At 37.4% G+C, this 21,664-nt stretch overlaps 1 protein-coding gene across 6 annotated transcripts in view; it reads left to right on the top strand.

Moving 5' to 3' along the window:
* The window catches only part of CHD9 (chromodomain helicase DNA binding protein 9), a 244,279-nt gene that overhangs the window by 117,576 nt on the left and 105,039 nt on the right, over positions 1–21,664 (top strand). The window lies entirely within an intron of this gene.

Raw genomic sequence — 21,664 nt, 5'->3', positions numbered from 1 at the left:
TCATCAGATACCATTTACAGATATTTTCTTAGGATTAAAAAAATTTTATCTTGTCATATATATGCATTCTGCAAATAAATACAGTTTTGCCTCTTGCTGTCCAAAATATTTAAATCTTCAATTTATTTTTCTTTCCCAATTGCCCTGCCTAGAATTTCTAGTATAATGTTGATTAGAAGTGCCTTTTACCATTAAGTATGATATTGGCTGTGGATTTTTTGGTAGATGTCCATTATCAAATTTGGACATTCTGTTTGATTTCCAGTTCTTTGAGTGATTTTATTATGAAGAGATGCTGGCTTTTGCCAGATGCTTTTTCTGTGTCGTGTAATATGATCATGTGGTTTTAATTCATTATTCTAGTGATATGTTACATTAATTGACTTTCAGATATTAACCTTGATTGGTAGGATAAATTATGTTTATATTTTTACCTATCATTTTGTTGAGGATATTTTTGTTTGTATTGATAAGAGATATTGGTCTCTAGTTTAATTCCTTATTTACACCAGTGTTTGCTTTTTTGGCTTGTATTTTGGTTTCAGTAGGTTATCTTGGGTAATTGCATTAAAGTGAACAATTGGCAAAACATTTGTATAGCTTCTGTCAGAATATAGTGCATTTGTAGTCACTGTAATTCATAGTCTGTGTCTTACAGGTGATAGAAGAGGTATCAATGAAGATAAACTCATTTTTCTTTAAATACTTAGGATCAATTAAGTAGATTAAAAATTGGAGTTCCCACTGTGACACAGTGGGTTAGTGATCCAGTTTATCTCTGTTCTATCCCCAGCCCAGTGCAGTGGGTTAAGGATCTGGTGTTGCTGCAACTTTGATGTAGGTCGCAGCTCTGGCTCAGATTTGATCCCTGGCCCAGGAACATCCATATGCCTTGGGGGTGGCTAAAAAAGAAAAAAGATTAAATTAATGCTGATAATATATTGTGCTGTGGTGTATATTCAGTTAGTATTTTTATTCATTTTCAGTTTTCTTTACAATTTTTTTATTGACATATGGTTGATTTACAATGTTGTATTAAGTTCAGGTGTACAGTAAAGTATCAGAGTGATTCAGTTACATGTTTTTGTACACACATACACACATATATTCTTTTGTCAGATTCTTTTTCATTATAGGTTATTACAAGGTATTGAGTATAGTTCCCTGTGCTATACAGTAGGTCCTTGTTGTTTATCTATTTTACACGTGGTAATGTGTATGTCTTAATCCCAAACTCCTAATTTATCCTTCACCCCACTTTCCCCTTTGATAACCATAAATTTGTTTTTTATGTGTGTGAGTCTATTTCTGTTTTGGAAATAAGTTCACTTTTATCATTTTTTTAGAGTCCATATATGAGCAATACTCTATGATATTTGTCTTTCTCTGTGTGATTTCATTTGGTATGATAATCTCTAGGTCTAACCATGTTGCTGCAGATGGCATTACTTTTTATAGCTAATATTCCATTGTGTATATGTACTGCATCTTCTTCATTCATCTTGCTGTTGTGAACCTTGGAGTACATATATCTTTTCAAGCTAGAGTTTTCTCCAGATGCCCAGTAGTGGAATCGCTGGATCATATGATAACTCCAGTTTTAGTTTTTTAAGGAACCTCCAGACTGTTCTCCATAGTAGCTGTATCAATTTACATTTCCACCAACAATGTAGGAGGGTTTCTTTTTTTCCCACACTCTATTTAGCATTTGTTATTTGTAGACTTTTTGATGATGGCTATTCTGACTGGTGTCAGGTGATACCTAGTTGTAGTTTTGATTTATATTTCTCTAATTGTTAGCAGTGTTCAGCATCTTTTCATGTGCCTATAGGCCGTCTGTATGTCTTTGGAGAAATGTCTGTTTAGATCTTCTGAGTATTTTTATTTTTTTATTTGTATTATTGGGGTGTATGTTAATATTAAATTTTTTCATTCCCTTATCCTTTTATTTAAAATACTCTTGCCTATTCCTAAAGTTCCATATTGGACCATGGTTTATATTCCCTCCTCTCCACATGCGCATGCGTGCACACACACACAAACACAGTTAGAATAGAACCAACACACTTCTGGTACACATTGTTCCTCAAACTCTTTCTTAAGGCTTCCTTGCAAAGCCTTGATCTGGACCAAGGATCAAACTCAGGCCACAGCAGTAACCAGAGCTGCAGCAATGACAGCACCTGGTCCATAACCCGCTGAGCCACAGAGCTTATAATATATTCAGTCCGAAGGGGGTTTTAAGTGAAAATTAGTAGGGACAAACCTAATTTCTTTCTCAGCTTTTAAGAACATTTTGTGCTTTAGCAATAATGGCTTTTAAAAGATACAAAAGAATTATGTTGTTTACTCACGGACTTTTCTTAATTTTGCCCTATTCATTCTATTCAGTCATTTACTGTTAGTTCTCTGTGGACTTCTCGGTGTGAGCTTTTAATAAGTAATACTTTATTATAGTACTCCAAGAAGGGTTAAATACAAGACAGTATCTCAGGAGTTCCTGTTGTGGCTCAGCAGGTTAAGAACCTGACATAGTGTCTGTGAGGATGCGGCTTTGATCCCTGGCCTCCCTTAGTGGGTTAAGGATCCAGTGATGCCATGAGATGCAGTGTAGGTTGTAGATGGGGTTGCTGTTGCCGTGCTGTAGGCCAGCAGCTGCAGCTGATTCAACCCTTTGCCTGGGAACTTCCATATGCTGCAGGTGCAGCCCCAAAAAGACAAAAACAAACACCCAAGGCAATCTCTCAGAATCTTCTATGAATTTGAGTGTTTTAATATTTCACAGTTTCTTAGAATATAGCTTGTGAAATACTGGTCTGTGTAAATCTTACCTCAGTTGTCATACTTTTACTCATGTTTACCTTACTCCTTTGAATATCTTCTCATCGTCTTTTCATTATAAAAATTAACTCATTCTTAGGCAACACAGATCAAGTCTACTTTTCCTTTATGGTCCATAGTGATTTAACTGTTCCCTCAAACATCTGACTAATTATTGTTTGCTTCTTTTTGTCATATGTGAAATGTGACATAGGTATATAGCTTTGTAATCTCTGCAATAAGCATATCAACTTTTTTTCTAGACAGCATTTAATCTCATATTTCTTATGTGTTCTCCAAAGAGTCTGTTATTGAACATATTACCTGCATATAATATGTTCTTAGCAAATATTTTCTAAATTGGTTATGTACTACCAGCCAATAAACTAGCATAAATTATGGAAATTAAGATAATACAATCTTATTGTAGTTTGTAGTAAAGTCATTAAAACTAATAAGAGGAATTATTAAATAGATAAAGTCAGGGTAAAATTAATCCTTTTACATTTATTTTCACTTTGTAAGTACATTTTAAAATTGATCTTGTTCATGCATATTTTTCATGTGATAAAATGTACCCATTTTGAAAGTAATTTGATTTTTGATTATATCATCATTACCACGGTCAAGGTATAGAACAGTTCCATAACACCTAAAAGTTTCCTTTTTCTCCCATGCAGGCAGTTAGCTTCTCATCCCTGGCCCCAGGCACTCACTGGTATACTTTCTGTCACTATAGATTAGTTTTGCTTGTTTTGGATTACATATCGATGGAATCATACAGTATGTACTTTTTTGGGTCAGGCTTTTTCCACTCTGCATAATGTTTTGGGGATTTATCCATGTTATTCCATGTATCAGTGGTTATGTTTTTTTAAATATAATTTAGTTTTTAAAAAAGCACTGTTTTTAGTGCACAGTTCTGACAAAAATATGTGAAGTACCACCACTAATCAACATACCACATGATTCCATATCCAAAATTAATTTTTTTGCAGGAACCCTTACTCCAGTCACCAGCTGCTGGCACTCACTGATTTTTGCCCTTATGTATATTTTTTTGCTTTTTTGAGAATGTCATATAAATAAAATCATACAGTAGATAGTCTGAGTATGGCTTTTGAGTCTGGCTTTTTCACTCAGTAGAAGACGTATGTGATTCAGTGATGTTGCTCCTTTTTATGGCTAACTAGCATTCCACTTGATGAATATACCAGTTTGTCCATTTCCCTATTGGTAGACATTTGGGTTGTTTCTCATTTTTGGGTATTATATATACAGATTCTGTGAGCATTTGAATTCATTTTTTTGTGTGCATATGTTTTCATTTCTTTTGGATAAATACAAAGGTAATGAGGTTGCTGGGTCATACGTTGAATATATGTCTCACTTCATAAAAAATTGCCCAACTGTTTTCAGAAGTGGGGTTGCACCATTTTACATTCCCATCAGCATTGCATGAGAAGTCCAGGTGTTCCTTCCTCTTCATTCTTTGGTATTGTCAGTCTTTTTAATTTTAGCCACTTGCTTGTGTGCATATTGCATCTCATGATAGTTTTAATTTGTATTTTCCTGATTGTGCATCTTTTCATGGGGAAAATGCACCTCTTCTTATGTGAAGAGTGTGTTGAAGTCTTTTGCACAGCCAGACCTGGAAGAGATCAATGTCTAATGTGGCTAAGACCTGGTCAAGAGGGTGTGCGTGTGTGCGTGTGTGTGTTTATATAGTGTTATATTTGAAGGGGAAGAAAGGTGAGGTAGGAGTTGTAAGATCCAGTCATTTATAGAAAGAAGTCTAATTAGACAAGTTTGTGGCATTAAGGAGTTCTAGTCACATAATCCAGACTCCTGAAAGCAGATGTATGAGAAAAGAGCATCTAGAAATCTAGAAATAGGCACTATTTAAAGATTTAGATAGCAGTCATAGGATAAGTCTTCAAGGACAACTACTGGGGTTAAGGAAAAGGAATATCAAGACGTTAACCTATATTTTGAGACTAGTGGTATTAGCTTCTTAATATGGGAATTGAGGCCTAAAGAACATTAATCTTTTTTTTTTTAAACAGGTATATTGAGATAGAATTTACCTACTAAAATTCACCGTTTTTAGTGAACAGTTCTATGGGTTTTTCCAAACATGCATATTGTGCAACCATACCAGAGTCAATATAAGGAATTTTGCTGTCACCCCAAAACATTCTGTGATGCTTCTTTGTGGTCAGTCTTTCTCTCAACCCCAGATCTTGGTAACCAGTGATTAATTGCTTTCCTTAGCGTTTTACATTTTTGAGAATGTTATGCAAGTGGAATCATACATCACGTTGCCTTGTTAGTCTGGCTTCTTCCACTTAGCATAATGCGTTTTTTGTTTTTTTTGTTTTGGTGTTTTTTTTGTGGCCATACTTGTGGCAAATGGAAATTCCCAGGCCAGGGATGGAATCTGAGCCACAGCTCTGGCAATGCCAGATCCTTTTAATCCACTGCAGCAAGGCCGGGGATTAGGAACTCTGCATAATACATTTTTTTATATGTAGCAATAGTATGTGCCTTCATGTTACTAAGTAGTGTTCTAACATAGGAGTGAACCAAAGATTGTGTATTTATCAGTTAAAGACACTTGGGTCATTTTTGGTATTTATGAAGAAAGCTTTTGTAAACATTTGTGTACAGATTTTGGTGCTACCATATGTTTTCACTTCTCTTGGGTAGATAAATCAGAGTGAGATAGCCAAGGATTATACATTAAATGTATGTTTAACTTTATAAAAAACTACCACTTGTTTTCTGAAATGACAATACCATTTTGCATTTTTACTTGTAGTGTGTGAGTTTCCCTTGCTCCATATCCTCTCTTCATCTTTACTGATTAGTATTGTTAGTTGGTTTTTTTTAACCAAATAGTTGTGTAGTGTTATATCATATGGTTTGAATTTACATTTCCTTTATGTCTCATAATGTGCACATCTTTTCTTATGTTTATTGGCCATCCATTTATCATCTTTGGCAAAGTGTCAGACAAAAATTTTGCCCATTTTAAAAATTGGAGCATTTGTTTTCATATTATGGAGTTTTGAGACTTCTTTATATAAGGAATGTTAATCTTTATCCTAATAATTAATACTAATGTTTACTGAGTGCTTATTATATTCCAAATACTATTTTGTGGTCCTTTATTTGAATTGTCTCATTTAAATTCACAGCAGTCCTATTAATCTAATAGGACTAATCTAGTCCTGTTATGATTGTCCTTGTTGTATAGATGATTCAACTGTATTAAACACTGGCTAGGTTTTAGAGATACAAATCGAATATGACCTTGACTTATAAATAACTATGCTATGGCAAATATAGCAGTAAAATTACATATTGTAAAAAGGAAGTGATATCTATACTGAGTTTTGAATAGATATTTGCTAGGCTACCTTTTTGGAGAAAGAACACTAAACAACTAGAACAGTAATTTCAAAGTTATTGGTATAATTAAAAAAAAAACTGCAAGTAGTTCAGTATTGCTCATTGACTGGAAAGAGAGAAGATGATGGTGTTATTCAGAAGCATAACAACCTGAAATGATTAAAGACTTAAAACCATTCTGTTTCAGTTTTCTGTCCTTCACATATGGATTGTGGGTTTTATTTTTTATTTATTTAGTCTTTTTGCTATTTCTTGGGCCGCTCCCGAGGCATATGGAGGTTCCCAGGCTAGAGGTCGAATCGGAGCTGTAGCCACTGGCCTACACCAGAGCCACAGCAACTCGGGATCCGAGCTGTGTCTGCAACCTACACCACAGCTCACGGCAATGCTGGATCGTTAACCCACTGAGCAAGGCCAGGGACCGAACCCGCAACCTCATGGTTCCTAGTCGGATTCGTTAACCACTGCGCCACGACAGGAACTCCTTGATTGTGGGTTTTAAAAAACTATCTATCTTCCAGCTCCTACCTTCCACCAACCTTGATAACATTGATTGCAGTAACTCAGACGTCTTTCAGAATTTTGTAGATTTCTTCTGGTATTGAAGGAAATACATAATATTTCCCTTTTATTGTTTTCTGTCTGGATGAAAAACGTAAAATACCATGCCAAAGTAATAAAATAATTTGTCTTTAGTGTCATGTCATCGTTGCATTAGAACAGATAGTCTTTTCTTAAATACCTGGATGTAATGAATTGTTGTTTACTCAGGTTAATGATAATAAGTCAAATAGTTTTCAGTGTGAGAGTTATAATCTTTTTTTTTTTTTTTGTCTTTTTGCTATTTCTTTGGGCCGCTCCCGCAGCATATGGAGGTTCCCAGGCTAGGGGTCGAATCGGAGCTGTAGCCACCGGCCTACGCCAGAGCCACAGCAACGCGGGATCCGAGCCAGGTCTGCCACCTACACCACAGCTCACGGGAACCCCGGATCCTTACCCCACTGAGCAAGGGCAGGGACCGAACCCGCAACCTCATGGTTCCTAGTCGGATTCGTTAACCACTGCGACACGACGGGAACTCTGAGAGTTGTAATATTTTTTTTTTTTTGTCTTTTGTCTTTGTCTTTGTTGTTGTTGTTGCTATTTCTTGGGCCGCTCCCGCAGCATATGGAGGTTCCCAGGCTAGGGGTCGAATCGGAGGTGTAGCCACCGGCCTACGCCAGAGCCACAGCAACGCGGGATCCGAGCCGCGTCTGCAACCTACACCACAGCTCACGGCAATGCCGGATCGTTAACCCACTGAGCAAGGGCAGGGACCGAACCCGCAACCTCATGGTTCCTAGTCGGATTCGTTAACCACTGCGCCACGACGGGAACTCCTGAGAGTTATAATCTTTTAATGTAAGTTTTGTTGACATATACGTACAGAAAAGCACACAAATTATAAATGAACCTTTTGATAAATTTTCAGAGAATAAACATCATTTACTTAGCCAATATCCAGATCAGGAAATAGAATGTTATCACAGTCCTAGAAGTTTCCTCGGGCCTCCTATTAGTCCCTGATTGCCCTTACTCTAAGGGAAATCACCATTTCTACATGTAACCCTAGAGATTAGTTTTGCCTGTTATTGAACTTTATATGTATTTATGTTGATGTACCCAGAAGTAAAATTGTTCAGTTGTAGGGTATGTGAATGTAGTGACAAATTAATCACATATTTAGTAGCTTAAACAGCATCCATTTATTACCTCATAGTTTCCTTGGATCAAGTGTCTGGGCACAGCTTAGTTGGGTTTCTTTTCTGGGTCTCACAAGACTGTAACCGATGAGTCCATTGGGGCTGCGGTTTTGTCTGGTCTCATGGGATTGTTAACAGAATTCACTTCCTTGCAGCTATAGGACTCATAGCAGCTTGCTTCTTCAGGGCCAGCTTGCTTCTTCAGGGCCAGTGTCTCTCAGCTTAGGAAAGACCTAAGATCTCTTTCTCTCTCTCTCTCTCTCTCTCTCTCTCTCTCTTTTTTTTTTTTTTTTTGGTCTTTCTGTCTTTTTAGAGCCACACCCATGGCATATGGAGGTTCCCAGGCTAGGGGTCGAATTGGAGCTACAGCTGCTGACCTATGCCACAGCCACAGCAATGTAGGATCCAAGCCACTTCTGGAACCTACACCACAGCTCATAGCAACACTGGATCCTTAACCCATTGAGCAAGGCCAGGGATCTAACCTGTGACCTCATGGATACTAGTCTGATTCATTTCCACTGAGCCATGATGGTAACTCCTTTTTTTTTTTTTTTCCAGTTTATCTTTTTATTTTGAGATAATAGCAGATATGTATGCAATTATAAAAAATAGTGTAGCTAGAGCTAGTGTATTCCTCACCCAGTTTCTTGTCATATGGATGTTTTCCTATATATAGGTTTTTTTAAAAAAAGATTTTACATTGGAATATTTAAGGAAATAGTTTTCTCAGTTCAGATATCCTATAGATAGACCTTAGTAGAATGGAATCATTGCCAGTCTTAGTTTTATACATCTTACAAAAACTTGGAAATTATCCCAGTTGGCTAACATTTAAAGATAGTTATCAGATCTAGCTCTCTTTGTTCTCTCATCACATTTTTTTTCATTAAAGAGTATTACTAAGAGTCATACTGCAAAGTTAACGCCGTCCCAAGACTGCCCTCTCACATCTTTACATTGCTAGTTCTTTCATTTAGATTGCAGTATATATGGCTTCTTAACTTGCATTGAGTCCGTTCTTAAAGTCACCCTATCACTTTTAATCACATTATCCTGTTTTTATTCTTTGCATAGCCATTACCCTTACCTAATTTTTTTTCCTATTTGCTTCTCTCCTCTAAAATGTTAACTCCATTAGAGCAGGAACTTTTCCTTGTTTACTGTTTTATCCTGGTTAAAACAATGTCTGGCAAGTAGTATGTACTCAAATAATATGTCTTAAATGAGTGATCTCGTTTGTGTTCCTCTTAAACCCAAAACAGAATACATTTCTCTTCGTGAAACTAGAGTATAATTATCACCTCCCTTGTTCATTATACCACATTTCTGTTTGTGCGATGTAAGATTGCATTTGCTTTTTTGGCAAGCTCATTACAACATACACTCATTTAGTTTATAGTGAGCTAAAATTGCCTGGCATTTTTCACTTGAGCTGCTATTAAGACATGTACTTTTTTTTTTTTTGGTGTTTTTTACCTAAGGAGTGTGTGTGTGTGTGTGTGCATGTGTGTGTGCGCGCACACGCGCAATGCCCATTTATAGATTCAGCCTCATAAGTTTTTTTTTTTTTTTTTTTTTTTTTTTGCTGTTTAGGGCCATACCTGTGACATATGGAGGTTCCTAGGCTAGGGTTCGAATCAGAGCTACAGCTGCCAGCCTACACCACAGCCACAGCAACTTCAGATCCGAGCCATGTCTGCGACCTACACCACAGCTCAGGGCAACACCAGATCCTTAACTCACTGAGCAAAGCCAGGGATTGAACCCACAACCTCATGGTTCCTGGTTGGATTCATTTCTGCTGTACCACGCCGATAACTCCTGCCTCATAAGTTTTTTTAATCAGCGTTTAGCATAATTGAAGGGGAGGCTAATTTAAGAACTATTGGAGGGTTGCTGAACAGATTTTAAGCTGAAGTGAAAGGCCAGTAGGAACCCAGAAGATTGACCAGATGGCACCAGTTCACAAGTTAAAATATTCATTTGGAGGGGTTTAATGCAAGTTGAAGAGGTAGATTCTGTTGGACACATTTTGGAAGAGCTCAACTGACATGCATAGGTTTGCCTATTCCTATTCTTAAAACAAATGTAGCTAACTTCCCCCAGGTTGGAGTTACACCTTTTCCTATCTAAAAATTATTCTTGGAATTTAGTCTGGAAATAAGTATAATAATACTTGAAGAATTATGTTCTCTCTCCTCTATCCCCTCCTCCTTCCTACTTTTCCTTTTCCTTGCCATCCTACCCTCACACACTGTGCCCTCAAGATCCTAACCCTCTTGTTCAAAACATCGAGTGGAGCGTTTTTAATTTCCCTTTATCATTTATCAAACCTTAAGTCATTGTGGACTTCCCAGCACTATTCTTACAGATCATTGCCTTTCATATTCTTCTTAATTCTGTCTTTTGTGTTCTACTTTTTGAAATCTGCAAGGCTGCAACCAGTAATTTTAGATACACTGTATTTGTTGTTCTTAGAATCATTTCTTACTGAATTGTTGGAATTTTATTTTTGAGTCCTGACTTGTTGAACTACATTTCCTGCCTTTATTGATCTGTCTATCCTTTTGAAAGTTTCAGGTCATATAGTGATACTTTTTTATTCTTTAACTTCAAAAAGCCTACATTTATGACATACAGCTATTATGCCCAAACATGTTATGCACACCAAAAGTCCATATTTAGTTTTTTCATATGATTCTCATCATTTCTACTTCCACAAATAGTTTTTTTTCTTTCTTTCTTTCTTTTTTTTGTCTTTTTTTGCTATTTCTTTGGGCCGCTCCCGAGGCATATGGAGGTTCCCAGGCTATGGGTCGAATCAGAGCTGTAGCCACCGGCCTACGCCAAAGCCACAGCAACGCGGGATCCAAGCTGCATCTGCGACCTACACCACAGCTCTCGGCAACGCCGGATCCTTACCCCACTGAGCAAGGGCAGGGACCGAACCCGCAACCTCATGGTTCCTAGTCAGATTCGTTAACCACTGCGGCACGACGGGAACTCCCACAAATGGTTTTTTTTCTTGTGGTCAGAATTACATCCAGAGGTACAGTTTCCCTCATTACTTCCTTTACATTCTGCAAGATGACATTTTAATATGATAAAAGTATACCGTGTGATTTCTAAAATGCTTTTCACTTTTTATATATAGCTTCTTTTCAGCATTTGATTTTCTTTTGCCCAACACAGTAAATCGGGTTCAAATGCCTTATGTAAATTTTTTTTTTGTCTTTTTGTCTTTCTAGGGCCACACCCGAGGCATATGGAGGTTCCCAGGCTAGGCGTCCAGTCGGAACTGTAGCTGCCGGCCTACACCACAGCCACAGCAATGCCAGATCTGAGCCATGTCTGTGATCTATACCACAGCTCATGGCAACGCCAGATCCTCAACCCACTGAGCAAGGCCAGGGATTGAACCCACAACCTCATGGTTCCTAGACAGATTTGTTTCTGCTGCGCCACGACGGGAACTCCTAAAAATTTTTTCTTATTGCAAATGTATTTATAATAGCCTCTTCTTAACATCTTTTTATTTCGGTTAATAATTACCTGAGTGTTAAAATAGTTTTTTAGAAATTATCTCAGAATTATGAAAATTAAAATTTATTTTTCATAGTATATTATATATAAAAAACAATGGTCTTTCAACAGAACCAATTCTCAATCTCCCCTTGAAAAGAGTTTTTTTTCCTTTTGTATTTATTTTATTAATACCTTTGAAAACATTGGCAAAAGAATTTAGAATATGGTGGTTAGTGTTGTCCAGCCAGTTATGCAACCATTGGTTAATTTGCTTTCACTCATGCCCTTCCATTTTATCAGGTCCTCTAAAGGCCGTAAATGTGTTTGACCTACGGGTTTTGTCAAACTGCCACTGCCACACTCCAACCTCTCTCTTAATCTGGGGAAAAATGGACAAAACTGACTTGACATACTGCTTTAGAAAGGCTCTTGATTCCTGCCATAAATTTCATCTGCAGTTAGGAGTAATTAATATTTGATTTTATTAACCACATAGGAATATTGTGAAGTCAAATTAAAAAATACACCAAAAATCATGAAAACCTTTGGGAAGGGAAAATGGTTTGTGAATTAACATATTGAAGAAAGTTTTTTTTTAATTTCCCTAAAAAGCATTTTAGTAAAGATGCTATATAAAGTTCATATCATTTTACCAAAGTGATATTTATATATATTTTATTTTTTATTGGTGTGATAATTTTGAATGGTTGTATGGAAAGTGCTTTAAATTTTCTACTGGTGATAAAACTTACTTTCTAGGAGTTTCCGTTGTGGCGCAGTGGAGAAGAATCTGACTAGGAACCATGAGGTTGCGGGTTCGATCCCTGGCCTCGCTCAGTGGGTTAAGGATCCAGCATTACTATGAGCTGTGGTGTAGGTTGCAGATGCGGCTTGGTTCTGATATTGCTGTGGCTAGGCTGGCAGCATTAGCTCCGACTGGACCCCTAGCCTGGGAATCTTCATATGCCCCGGGTGCAACCCTAAAAAGGACAAAACAAAACTCACTCTCCAGATTTTCTTTCTTTCTGTCTCATATGTTCAAACAGTCTACTGGCTGCTTTTCTATAGCCAATAAACAGTTTGAAATTCCACCATAACCTGTCATTTTCTCTTCATTTATTATCGACTTCCTTTCTCCCATTTACTTCTTAACCTACTGTAGTATGGCTTCTACTTCAACCACTCCATTAAACTGTTCTTATCATGAACCTGGAATGTCTTAGTGCCAAAAGTAAGGAAGAGTTCAAAATATGATAGTAGTCGGAGTTCCCGTCGTGGCTCAGTGGTTAACGAATCCGACTAGGAACCATGAGGTTGCGGGTTCGGTCCCTGCCCTTGCTCAGTGGGGTAAGGATCCGGCGTTGCTGTGAGCTGTGGTGTAGGTTGCAGACGCAGCTCGGATCCCGCGTTGCTGTGGCTTTGGCGTAGGCCGGTGGCTACAGCTCCAATTGGACCCCTAGCCTGGGAACCTCCATATGCCGCGGGAGCAGCCCAAGAAATGGCAAAAAGACCAAAAAAAAAAAAAATGATAGTAGTAAATAGGACTCAGGAACCAACTTGAAGCGGCTATAATTGGTCAAAGCTGGGACAATTTGAAAAACAAATAAATAATCATAGTATCAGATCATAACCCATAGAATAAAATATCCATGAGTCTATACATGGATATAAATAGTTGAATGAATTAATGAATGAATAAGTAAATGAGAAGACTCAGCCTTTTTTTGTAGTAGAATTCTAATTGAAAACGAGGAAGGTATGACAGAAATAAAAAATTTCCATTAGGCAAATAACCACAATAACAATTGTTACAGGCATGTAGTTCCCTTGTGACACAGCAGGTTAAGGATCTGGTGCTGTGGTCACTGGTATGGTGTAGGTTGAATCCCTAGCCTGGTAATTTCCACATGCCAAGGGCACAGCCAAAAAAAAAAAAGGACAGTTGTTATAGGCAGGAACCATCAATGCATGTTAAAATCACTATGCAAATATATATCAGAAACAAGATATTTGCATAGTTTGGTAAGACACTTATTAATTATAAAGGGAGAAATTTATGGTAGAGAGTCATGGCAGACTTTACCCATGGACTCAAAGTTAATGTCACCAGTTATAAGAAACATACTGATATCATTGTACCCCTGATATGATGATGCACTGGGGTGGGCACAGTGGAATAACATTGCAGCAGTAATAATAATACCTAACATTTCTGAGTGTTTGTGTGCCAGACACCATACCAAGCACTGTTAGGTCTCAAAGCAGCCTGAGAGGATAGACACTATTATTACCTACATTTTACAAATAAGAAAGCTGAAGCCCAAGTAAATGATGGAACTGGAACACAGGGCTGGCTGAGTCCAAAGCCCTTTCCCCTAATCCCAACATAATGTTGAGAATAGCTGTTGGTGTCATTGGTAATTATGGACTGAAGAATTCAATATATTTAATGTTGTTAGTAAATAAGGAACTTTGTGAGATTTTGTGGTTTAATGTTTTTAAAATACACTTTTGATTTGTCTGGTAGCAGAAGATGAACTTTTGAACAGTACGGCATTGAAAAAGCAACACAAACAAATATAAAACAGGTTACGTATATTACTTGGTTTCATATCATGAGTGGCCTTTTTTTAAGTAAAAATTTTTTATCACACATTCAAGTGTTTTTATTGAACCCACTTAGCTCTGCATCTAAAAATCAGATCCTGTTACTTCTCTGTATGTAATTATGTACTGTATTCCCTAATTCATTTCAGCATAAAGTCCAGATATTTTAGCACATTTTATAACACTTTTGGTAAACCCATTACCTTTCATTCCTTATTGCTTATAATTCATTCGCATGCATCTAGTTTTCTTGTCATACCAAACAACTTGTTATTCCCAGAGTATAACTGTTTAAATTTACCTTTTTTTTTTCTTTTTGCTTTTTTAGGCATATGGAAGTTTCCAGACTAGGGTTCGAATTGGAGCTGCAGCCACAGGCCTACGCCATAGCCATAGCAACAGAGATCCTAGCTGTGTCTGCAGCCTGCACCGTAGCTCACAGCAACACCAGATCCTTAACCCACTGAGCGAAGCCAGGGATCGAACCTGCATCCTCCTCATGGATACTAGTCAGGTTCGTAACCTGCTAAGCCACAGCGGGAACTCCCTAAATTTCTTTATTATATAGCATTTCAGGTGGACACAGAAATAGAGTATCCATCATCCAGATATGGCAAACATCAGTTTATAGGCAGTGTTCCATACGTACAACCTATCACACTTACCCACTCCAGGGATTATTTTGAGACACGTCTCAATCCTATCAGTTCATCTGTAAGCATTTCAATTTATATATGTGTCGACTTAAAAAATACACAACCTGAAAGCGTTAAGTTTTATTTGGGGTGAAATTAGGACTTAAGCTTAAACCCGGGAGACAGCATCTCAGGTAGCCCCAAGAAACTGCTCAGATGTGGTGAGGGAAGAGCGAGGATATATAGGAGTCTGCAACAAAGGACAGGAAGCAGGAACAAAAGAGGTCTGGGCTCACGGAAATCATTCCTTTGATATGTTCCTCTGCTCTCAGGGCTGGTATCCTGAATTTTCACAGCCTGCTGGATTCACTGGCTCTCACTCTTGGAGGTGACTGCATTCAGAGATGACTGTGGTATTCTTTTATTCTTAACTACAGACAGCTCTGAAATACCACCCAACGAGGGCAAGGGGGAATATCAGGATATGATAAAGGTGAGGGGGAGGTGCATGCAGCATACACACATTTTACAAAAGTTTGTTGCTGATCTGAAGGTTACTGCTAATCACAAGGAGCAGACATCACCATGAAGGATTTTAGTATTTTTCTAGACATGACGAGATGCAAGAATTGGGCTCATAAGATCGTCTTCTAAAAGTATCTGACTATCTGAAGGCCTGTTCTTCCAGTTTTCCCAGGGCAGAGAGTGTCTCACTCTTGGTTTCCACCCTGAGCTCCACTCATGGGGTGCTGCCGGTTTGCAGCTGCAGTGGCTCATGTTTTACTCCGTGTAGAGCCTGATGGCAAGTGCCAAACTTCAGTTCACATATCTAAATGAGAAAGATTTTTACAACAACCGCAAAATCAGTTTCACACCTAAAAAATAACTAATTCTTTCATAATCAAATAATCAAAGTTAAAATCCCCCAGTAGTATAATAAATGTAGTTTTACAATAGACATGTTCATGTCTTTAAACAAGGTCCACACACTGCATTCAGTTGATATGAATTTCTTTTTTTCTGTTGTTTTTTTTTAGCTGCCCTGTAGCATACAGAGTTCTGGCCAGGGATCAGTTTCGAACTGCAGTTGCGACATATGTTGCAACTGTGGCAACTCTTGGATCCTTAACCCACTGTGCTGGGTCATGGGGATTGAACCTATGTCTATGTCTTAGTGCTCCGGAGATACCACAGATCCCAGTGCACTACAGTGGGAACTCCATCAGTTGATATGAATTTTAAGTGTTTTTCTTTTCTTTTTTCTATTTCTTTTAAATTTTGGCACTCCCTTTAGTCTAAAGTCTGTTTTGATCTGTGGTTCCTCTTCATTTTGCTTCTCATAATTTCTTTGCTGAGGAAACAGAGTCATTTGCCTTTAGAGCTTCGCACATTGTAGATTTTGCTGATTACATCCCCATGGTATCCTCTAAGTCTATTTCCTATAAGTCATATAATAAATTCTTATTTTTTAAAAAACTACTTTGATGAATATCTCCTATTTGTTTCAACTGCTATGTGGGTCATTAAATAAAGGGAATACTTTTAGTAGTATCGTCTAATCAGTGTAAAATTCAAGTTTTATGGCACTAAAAAAGGAATGTCATGGTTATTAGTAAAAGTGGAAACCGAGGTACTAATACAGGTCACAAGATGAAAATCAGCCTTTTAATTTGTGAACATGGGAATTCACAGATGTGAGGAAAGTGTAAAAAGATTGCTTCACATCCATCCAAAACTCTGAAAACAAACCTGAGGATGAAACTTAGAAGACTTTGATAGGTAATAACTGCTCTTGGATCAATCGTCCCCCTTCTTTAATCTTTTTTTTTTTGGTCTTTTCTAGGGCCACACCCGTGGCATATGGAGGTTCCCAGGCTAGGCTTCGAATCAGAGCTGTAGCCACTGGCCTCCAGCCAGAGCCACAGAAATGCGGGATCCGAGCCGCATCTGCGACTGGCAGTTCTTGGTAACGCTGGATCCTTAACCCACTGAGTGAGGCCAGGGATCGAACCCTCAACTTCATGGTTCCTTGTTGGGTTCGTTAACCACTGCACCACGAGATGGGAACACCCCCTTCTTTAATCTTTAAAAGCAAGTCTTTATTGGTATTTTGTGGAAAAAATGTTACATGCAATAAATGCAAATGAAGTCACCACACTAATGTTCGATACATGCTAAAATTAGGTACAAATTTATTGTTTTTAGAGATTGGTTTAATATATTTAAGTAAATAATTATATGACTCTTCCTAAAATAAAGATATTAAAAACTAGCGCACTGAAGTACTATAAACAATTTAACAGAACTAAAATGCCTTCTAAGTTAGCTTTATAGCATCAAATTACTCTCAGATATCTACTTTCCTTTGGACAGCTTGGCTTTTAACTGTTTCCTTTTGGCTTCCATGACTCCAGTCTTTCGTGATACTCATCTTACTATTCTTGTAGTTTCTTTTTGTTTTCCTTCTTTGATAACTTTTCATCTGCTAGCTTTTAAAACTTGGTGTTCTGCGTTTTCACTCTTGGTTCTCTTCTGTTACGATGTAGTGTCTCTCTGGGCAGCAAAACTCATTCTTGCTTGAGGCTTGCTCTCCCTATTCAGTTTTATATTCTCTTACATTGGAAGCTGCATTCACCTAGCTCCCCAGCTCTGAAGCCTGAGAGTCTCCCGAGACAGGTCGAAAGATTTTTAGCTATAAAAAAGTTTAACTATGTTGTTGGAAGTTCATTATTCTTTGTTTTATATACATTTTATTATTCGAGCCCTTTTATTCCTTCAATTGCTTTAAAAATGTGTGAAGTAGAACTTTGCATATATATATTTTTCCCCCAATAGAGGAATCTGTGCTCTGTAGTAGGCATATGGTAGCCATGTGATCATTTACCCCTTCTTTTTTGAAAATTTGTAATTTCTGCTCATTTCTACACACTGGTGATTAAAAAAAATTAATTATTTGTATGCAACTAAAATATTGGAGATGGCTGAATTCCCCATTGTGAATGGATACATATGTGGGAAAATTATTTCACCAAGATGAGAAAGAACTGAGTCCCCACACAGATTTTAATACCTGTAACTTCTTGCCCAAATCTCTTAGCTGCTTTCTCTCATGAAGGAAAAGAGGAGTAACTGGTGGTATTAACACTTTCTAACTTTTAAGAAGTATCATTCATAAAGGTTAGTTACCACTTTTTCATTCTGTTCTAAATTTCATTTTTTTAGTGCTAGTCTGGACCCATTAAATTTATATCATAACTTGCTATTAGGTCATGATCTATGGTTTGAAAACCACTCAGACCATAAATCCCTGAGTTTCTCCAATATTGAAATATGATGTCCAGGTCTTCCACTTATTCCTCCACTTGCTTTCAAAATAATTAGTATATCACATATGAAATCATCTTTATGTTTTGCTAGACTTCTTTTTCTTTCTTTTTTTTTTTTTTTTTGTCTTTTTGCCATTTCTTGGGCCGCTCCTACAGCATATGGAGGTTCCCAGGCTAGGGGTTGAATCGGAGCTGTAGCCACCAGCCTACGCCAGAGCCACAGAAACGTGGGATCCGAGCTGCGTCTGCGACCTACACCACAGCTCACGGCAACGCTGGATCCTTAACCCACCGAGCAAGGGCAGGGACCGAACCCGCAACCTCATGGTTCCTAGTCGGATTCGTTAACCACTATGCCACAACGAAAACTCCTAGACTTATTTTTCTTTTATGTATATTTTGTCTCATTTAGCATACTGCTTCTTGGAGAGCAAGACCTTTGCCCTTATTTTATTATTATTATTATTTTTAGGGCCACACCTGCTGAATATGGACGTTCTTGGGCTAGGGATTGAATTGGAGCTGCAACTGCAGGCCCATGTCACAGCTACAGCAGCGTGGGATCTGAGCTGCAGCTGAGACCTATGCCACAGCTTGTGGCGACACCAGATCCTTAACCTACTGAGCGAGGCCAGGAATTGAAGCCACATCCTCAGGGACACTCTGACAGGTTCTTAACCCCTGAGCCACAATGGGAACTCCTGCCTATGTTTTAAAAGTTTAAACAACTTGTGTTTTGAAACTGACAGACTTACAGAGAAATCACCATGAAATAAAAAGAAATTTTTGGAGAGTAGATTGCAAGCCTAGTGTTTCATCACCCCTAGAGACTTGATATATTTCCTACAGAAAAGGAAGGATATTTTTCCTGCATAACTGTAATGTAACTATAAAGAATGGGTAATTAACAGTTACCCAACAGCAGGAATGGTTGGGACTGAGAGGAGGAAAATAAAACAAGTAGATTTGACAGAATTTTTTGGCCGCTTATGTAGGTGAAAAGAGAATAATTGTAACATTGAGAAAAGTTAGTATTAATTCCCCTAATATACGGTTTGTGTCTACGTGTGAAGTGGGAAATATACCTGTATTAAAAATGTTTAGTTATGGAGTTCCCTGGTGGCCTTGTGGTTAAGGATTTGGCATTTTTACTGCTGTAGCTTAAGTCTGATCCCTGGCACAGGAACTTCTGCCTGCCATGGGTACAGCCAAAAGAAAAAATGTTTAGTTACCTAACACCTCAGTGTCAATGTTCTGTGGGAATACAGTTTTAAAATGTTGTGTTCTAATAGGCGAAGTAATATTTAATCACAGATTCTCTATTGTTGCCTACTGTTAAGATTTATTGTTAAGTAATTGGGATTTTGAGTCAAATAACGGAATCTATTGAAAAGCTTTATAGCAGCAGTGAGATTTAAAAAAATTTTTTATTCAAAAAAATTTTATTAGAAGTTCCCGTCGTGGCTTAGTGGTTAATGAATCCGACTAGGACCCATGAGGTTGCGGGTTCAATCCCTGGCCTTGCTCACTGGGCTAAGGATCTGGCATTGGTGTGAGCTGTGGTATAGGTTGCAGACAGGGCTTGGATCCTGTGTTGCTGTGGCTGTGGTCTAGGCCGGCGGCTACAGCTCTGATTGGACCCCTAGCCTGGGAACCTCCATGTATCTTGGGAACAGCCCTAGAAAAGGCAAAAAGACAAAAAAAAAAAATTAGAGTTGATATGCAATGTTGTGTCAGTTTCTGCTGCGACCCAGTCGTACATATATATACACATTCTTTTTCTCATATTATCTTCCAGCATGAGATATTTTTTAAATCATCCTAGGTTCTGTGGATAGTGTCAGTGAGATAATGGGATTGAAGGAAAACAGCCAAAGAATCCACAACTTATATCCAGCCCCACCTTCTGTGAGGATCCAGCCCCAAATGGCCAAAGCTGTCATTTCAAACAGTGTGAAAAGAATTAAACTTAACCATGCACATATAAACACCCTTTCTCAATTCAATTTCCTGTTTCTTTTACCTTCTCCTGCACTAGTATTTGGTCTAGAAAACTTCCTGAGCTTCAGCCATACCCCAGCTGTATCTAGTTGATTTTTACATCTTGGAAAGGGCACTGGAAAAAAACTGAGTTTTATTCTTCATTATTATCTCTGCAATTTTACTTTCATTTACTTTCTTTTGTGTTCAGATTAATCTCTGTAAGTTATGGCATTTGAGCCAAATATGGTATAATATAGTAGTTAAAAATATGGTTTCCATAATTAGGTTCTCTGCCTCTTAATTGTGCTCATCATTCTGTATCCATGTGATCTTGGGCAAGTTATTTCTCCACGCCTCAGTGTCCTTGGCTGTAAAATGAAGGTAACAATAGCACAGATCTCACAAGATTGTTTTGAAGATTAATTGAGTTAATATACCCTTGACCCCTGAACAATACAGGGTTAGAGACTCATTGAAAGATCCGAGTATAATTTATAGTCAGTCCTCTGTATATATGATTCCTCTATATTTGCAGTTCCTGATTCCTTTGTATCTGTGGTTCTACATCCTTGGATGAAACCAATTGAGGATTATGTAGCACTGTAGTATTTATTATTGAAAAAAAGTCTGCATATAAGTGGACTCAAAGAGTTTAAATCCATGTTGTTCATGTATGTGTATTTTAGGAATAGTGTCTAGAACATAGTGAGGACTAAGTAAGTGTTAGCTCTTATTTTTATAATTATGATTTTTTTAAAATTGTTTGCTCTCTTAGGTCTATTCTATTCATTTGTAATACTTTTGTAAGAATATTTCTCCTATTTGCTACTCCTCTCCATTATCACTGTTACCCTATTATTATTCAGGACTAAATTAGTTACTACATTTAAAATGCTCAGAATAGTGCTGTCACCTAATAAGCACTTGGTAAGTGCTAGCCCTTATTATTGGTTATTGTGATTTTTACATAGATGAGCTCTCAGGTCAGTAAGAAACTTTGCTTGCGTTAGTGGTCCTACACCTTTAATTTCCTCTCCTGCTATGTAGATTGGTCTTTCTAAGACTGTTCATATAATGTTGCTCCATTTTGAGATCTCTGATGCCTAAAAGAAAACAGAACTGAAAAAGTTTCTTTAACGGAGATATCAGATGACTTGCCAAGACCAATTGAAAAAAATGGTATTAATGAAAGCGATAAACTTGAATTTTGAAGCAGTGAAAATTTTGTTTTAGGTATTTAAGGTCATCTCATGCTTAAACAGTCTCAGTATTTTGTATATGAAAAGAGATATTAATGACCAAATTCAAGAGGACTTGCTACTTATTTATTTTTAACAAGGGACTAAAACTAAAACTTTATCTGGAAAACTTAATTCAGTTGAATTAGAATGTGAAGAGTAAACATCAGGAATTTTTTTTAATGAATTTTCTTAGGAAAACAAGTGTATTTATCCAGATTTAAATAAAGAAAAAAAATTAAGTATAGTTTGTTATTCTTTATAGATAGCTCTCATGTGTTCATGTCAAAGTCCTAAGCTGCTTTTTAGAATTTAAACGAAAATACCTTCATTTCTTTTTTTAAAAAAATAACATTGTTAGCTTTTTGTTG

This window comes from Phacochoerus africanus, chromosome 8, assembly GCF_016906955.1.
Source record: "Phacochoerus africanus isolate WHEZ1 chromosome 8, ROS_Pafr_v1, whole genome shotgun sequence".
In the NCBI taxonomy this organism is placed as follows: Eukaryota; Metazoa; Chordata; class Mammalia; order Artiodactyla; family Suidae; genus Phacochoerus; species Phacochoerus africanus.
The sequence above is the reverse complement of the archived record's forward strand: the minus strand, read 5'-3'. Positions and strand labels throughout refer to the sequence as shown.